General features: G+C 36.7%; 1 pseudogene; it reads left to right on the forward strand.

Moving 5' to 3' along the window:
- Window positions 1-1,836: 1,836 nt before the first annotated feature.
- Window positions 1,837-5,039, forward strand: LOC147337474 (uncharacterized; annotated as a pseudogene).
- Window positions 5,040-5,743: the final 704 nt, after the last annotated feature.

Raw genomic sequence — 5,743 nt, forward strand, 5'->3', positions numbered from 1 at the left:
AGTGTGACAGAAGAATATGAAAGGTTAAAATGAAAAGGCAATCAATCAAAAAAGACACTTTTGCATTTATCACGGTGAGGTGAAGGTACAACGTGGAAGACTGCGCATGCTGAGACAATATTTTCTTTCCTTCTCCTAAAGGTACGTACCCCTGAAGTGTTCCTAAACATTATCAGTTTGAGACACAAAGACTAAAATAGCCACTAAGTCTCATGTTGCATGTATACGGCACTTTTTAATTTTTTGTTTGTTTGTGAAGAGGGAATTAAAGATAAACAGTTAAATACACTCACCAGACACTTCATTAGATACACATTGTCAGTACCAGCTGTTGAAGCAGCTAGGAGTAGCCATAATCTGCCTCTTTAACTTAACTTGCTTTTAGCCCAGCAACTAGCATAACCAAAACCACCATGGTAGGCACCTACCAGTGAGGATTATGCACTGTTCATGAAAGCTAACAAAGGGATTGCTGGCAACTCTTCAATGATTTGAAAAAGAAAAGCTCAGTGCTGTCCAGCTGTAATGTGTGTTGACAGGGCACACAGATAGTCCAAAAAGTTAGTCTTGTTCAGTGCAAATCTCCATGTGAGTGAAGTTGCCCCCCCCCCCCCCCCCCTTCTTCAAATCCAACAAAAGTGGTATCAAACGTTTGTGCTACGTTTGTGCTGGTTTGTGCTGCAAAAATTTTCATTTGTGCTGCTATCATTTTAAAGATATTAATAAAAATTTCTAGAGGTCATCAGAGTTCAACCAGCCTCTCCACATTGATGGAATCAAACAAAATTGATGTCAAAGGCTTGTGCTACGTTTGTGCTGCAAACATTTTCGTGTGTGCCGCTATCATTTTAAAAATATTAATAAAATAACATCTTCATACGTGCTTAATCATCCAGGTACGTAAATCCCAAAAGGTTGATTCTGTTCATCTGGACATTTTCAGTGGGATAAACGTATGGAATCAGAACAATGCCACCTTGAAACAAAACCGAAAAAAATATTGAAACCGAAAAAAAATATTGTAACTGAAATAAATGTACTGAAAAATCTTGTATTGAAACCGGAAAAAAAAATTGATAGTGAAAAACAATCAATTGAAACTGTAATTTTTTTGTTTTCGCTTACAATTTTTTTTTTCAGTTTCAATCCATTTTTTTTTTTCGGTTTCAATCCATTTTTTGGTTTTAATCCATTTTTTTCGGTTTCAATCCACTTTTCGGTTTCATATGGAAGCCTGTTTCCGCCACTAAAAAAAAAAAAAAAGATCCATGAAATTTCGAGTTATTTTCTCGAAATTTCGGGTTATTAACTCAAAATTTCAAGTTAGCGCTGCCAATAAGAAATCTATGTGGCTGATGTCATTTCCTTGTTACCCAGAAGGATATGATAACTGGATAAAAGGTATACAAAAACAGTGTGACATACAAAGTTGAATAGAATGCAACGTGAGGGTTAACCAAAGGTACCTATAAGGTTTCTGTTACACGCTAATGACACCTGTTACGTCTGATGAAACAGACGTTTTGCTGAAAGCATGCGTAATAAGTGTACAACACTATATAAAACAAAATCACAAATCACCCAAAACAGGGAATATGACTGACAACTATATAAATAAGGAACAAAACCAATAAAACTGTAACCAGACAACTGAGAAAATGTGGGATTGACTGTATTGTGATGCTGATTGTAGTTACAGTGCAAATGGACACTTAAAAATGCAGTTCCCACTTCTCCACCATAGTCAGAGCTCATAATGTAGGTAGGCACAGATACTTTGATGATAATATGGTGGCTTTATAATAGGTAATTTTAATTTACATCCTTCCTTACAGCATGGGAGACTTGACTGAATTCTTGAAACAAAGAGAAGTCTCTGAGGAAATTATACAGACCTTGGAGAATGAGAAGGTACTTAATTCCAACAAGATACTGGTTGAAATGCAACTTTTCCTCATTGTTCTTAAGTTAAAAATAGGATTGTATTTTCAAGGCTGGTATTTTTAATAAATCAAATTATTTTTCCATCTTTAGATTGATGCCAGTGTCATAAGTCTAATGACAGATGAGGAGCTGAAGACTTATTTGCCATCATACGGTGATCGTCTAGCAGTATTTGGATTTTGCAGACGTAGGGGCAGCAGCCGCAAGTCAGCGCTTTTTGAATGGCTGAAATCCAAACTGTCCAAAAGAAAATTATCTGAAGAGGATGGCAGTAGCACACGGCAAGAAGAACATTCCCAAACAACCCAAAAAAGAAATGCTCTGAAGAGAAATAGAAAAATAGAAATAGGATGGATGCATTATGATGAAGACACTGAGGTTTTCAAGCAGGTTAGAGCTAGATGAGGAGGAGGAACAAGAAAAATAGGCATTTGCAAGGATGCCAAGAAAAGGGACATATTACAGGTTGCAACAGGCCTGTTCTTTCCAGATGGAGGAAACATTCCAGGGGCCCTTAACAGATTTTGACTGTGATCTGAAGGATTATCAAGAGATGATAGTCCATGATGCATTGACAGTAGGAGAACTTTATCATGTTACAAAACTAAATATCCTCAGGTTCTACCTCACCACAAAGAAAAAACAAAATGACAGCCTTCAGAGCTCCAACCCAGGTTTGCATCCATCTTCAGAAATTGAAGTCCTCAAAACCAAACCTCTTCTTTTACTGTCACTACAGTCCAAACATCTGCTCCATTTGAAACAATCAGCCATGATGTGACATACATTGAAGACACTCCAAACGATAACCTTCCACAATCTTCCACGCAGTCTCTAAGTGCTAACACTTCTCACAGCAGTGACATTATTTTTGTTGGCCCCTTTTCTGACAGTGAGCCAATACATTTGGATGACACCCTGATTTTTTCTCCACAACCTGGTCCATCCAGTGAGACAGTGAGGAGAGTAGTGGTGGTCCACAGAGGGCAGGTAATGTCAGAGCTCATTTCACATTTTAGTGATAAGGACCTTGAAGATGTCGACATCAAAATCCAGGTCTTACTGCCTGATGGAACACCTGAAATGGCCCATGACGATGGGGGAGTTGTGAGAGATTGTCTTTCAGAATTCTGGAAAGAATTCTATGACCAGTGCACCACTGGAAACGTTTACAAGGTGCCCTTCATAAGGCATGATTTTGGGCAACCGGAGTGGGAGAGTGTGTGCAGAATCATTGCATTTGGATGGGTTAGAGAGAAATATCTGCCTGTGAAAATTGCACCTGCCATTCTGGAACAAGCTGCCTTTGGATATGTAAAGAGTGATATTGTGGAGAATTTCTTTAAGTTCATGCCTGACTCTGAGCGTACAGTGTTAGAGGCGTGGCGATCAGACTTTAGCACCGTGGACCAAGAAGAACTTATAGACATACTTGATAACCACAGCTGCAGAAAGATACCAACAGCCTGCAATGCCACTGAAGTCCTATTGGAGCTTGCACACAAAACACTTGTCCAAGAGCCTGCCTATGTTATTGAACAGTGGGCAAGAACACTCAGCACTGCATGGGAAAGCCTTTGTGATTTATCTTCAGTTTATGAAACCCTCCAACCAACTGTGAGAAAAGCTCCCAAGTAAAGAGTGATATTGTGGAGAATTTCTTTAAGTTCATGCCTGACTCTGAGCGTACACTTTCCCTGAAACAATGACGGCTCACCAGAAGCTCATTATCTGACTACATATGTGAAGAATACTGAGAAGGAACATTTGTGTTTGTTCCTCAGGTTTTGCACAGGTTCAGATTTACATCTGGGAAAGAACATCATCATTGGGTTTAACGAACTGGAGCTGTCGATAAATTATGACATATTGCATATATCTCCTACATATTTTATCATCGTGCACACATTTTACAGTTTACAAGTCAGGTTTTACTTGTCATTGTATTTTATTACAGTTATGTTTGTACAGTTCTGTTTAGCCATCTGGGTTATGGTGACTTTTGCTCAATTGAATGGCCATAAGGCACACCTATATGCTTTTATTTTGGATTTCTGTGAAATCAGCAATTGCTTAGCTGAAGGTTGATTATTAGTTGGCTTTTCCTGATTTTTGTAATGGAAAAAAACCCTTGTTTATCATAGCCCCCTTTTTTAAAACTGCACAGCCAATGGGGTAGTTATTTAAAAGATATTTTCCTATATTTCTGTTTTCATGATTGAGCCTAATGTATTTGCTTCATAGTGGTTTTAGACCACACGTTCTTATTCTTTAATTGTAGGATATTGTTATCAGATCTTGCCATATTATCCTCAATCTCTTTTTATTGTCCCATTCTGTTTGTATTTTTAATAATAATTGAATTTTTGCACAACATATTGCATATTTTTGTTGAGTGTATTGTCGTACTTTTTCCAAGTCTTGTGCTTGCAATTAGATTTTTATAAGAATACTTTAAGGGTTTTTGTGTTACTGTAAATACAGTACAGTTGTTATTTTGTTTTAAGATAAGATGATGGCAGAAGATCTGTGTTTTATAATAAAGTGTTCAATGAGACAAATTACATCTTTCATTTTGGTAATTTCTGGGTTTTTATTATTCTGAGCCGCAATCTGAAAAAAAACATAGGTCCATAAATCTCACTCAGTTAGGTTATCCATATGCTAAAAACTATATAATTATACTGCCCATAATCAGGAAAACAGTCGGTATATATAAAAAGTCTCAGCAGTGAAAATTGACAGTGAAAAAAAAATTACTGCTACATAACCAGATATTTCAAAACATCAATAATTACTTAAATAAAAAGAAAGATGAAAAAGCATATTTACAAAAAGTTGAAATCATAATTCCAAGGTGACATGCGCTGCATATCCTCCAAATAGCAGGTCTAACTGACATTATGTGTAAATATGTTTTAATAATAAGTCTTTTAAAACAAAAAATTGGTTTGTTAATTGAAATAAACCATCCAAAAAAAAAACCCTCCAAAAATTAAATACAATTTTTATAGCCTTTTTCACTGTTTGTGAAATACATTTTCAGGCCCTCAAAACCCATGTATGTGTGCCCCAAAAACGACAACCATCCATAAATTAATAACTTATAAAATTTTACAGTTTAAATATGAAAATACAGCATTTAAAAAAGTGTCTTTTGGGGTGATATTTGTTGCAGACAGCAAATGTAGCAAAATTAAAACCAAACAAAGGGGGGAAAAGGCCTAAATATCCCTAGATGTCCCTGAAGGACAAGGGTCAAAGAATGTGTTTTTGCCACCTCAATCAAATGCATAACGATGTCTTACCTTTAAGGCAAAAGCTCCAACTCAGTAAGCATCAACTGCCTTAGCTTTACATACAGATCCACTGTATGAAACACATCATCTGAGAAGTCCAGGTTATGTTCTGACATGAGTTCTACACAGAGATGAAAGACATCCTCTTCACATGGAAAGTCTTTGAACACGCATTCTTCAAGGCAGGCTTCAACTTTGTCCATATTGACATGTTTGAGACAGTCCCTCGCGCCATAAATGTCTGGGAGGGCATACATAAAAGATGGTCGCTATGAGGACTTTGGGAGTTGTGGACTGTGGTCATTCCAGGCCTAAGCAACTTCATTTAATTCTTCCTAGATGAAAACAAAATGCACAAAAGAAACATTTTCAGGCATACAATATGAAAATGTTAATGTACAAAAGCACAACTAACTTCTACATTGATTTTCATTAACACCATTAATGTAGCTTTGAGCTACATTAATGATATCTATCTGTATATATACACATACCTATAT

This window comes from Aulonocara sp. 'chitande type north' Nkhata Bay, linkage group LG2 (assembly GCF_057382095.1).
Source record: "Aulonocara sp. 'chitande type north' Nkhata Bay isolate Kocher_YH1m ecotype deep benthic linkage group LG2, A_spYH_male_GT1.1, whole genome shotgun sequence".
In the NCBI taxonomy this organism is placed as follows: domain Eukaryota; kingdom Metazoa; phylum Chordata; class Actinopteri; order Cichliformes; family Cichlidae; genus Aulonocara; species Aulonocara sp. 'chitande type north' Nkhata Bay.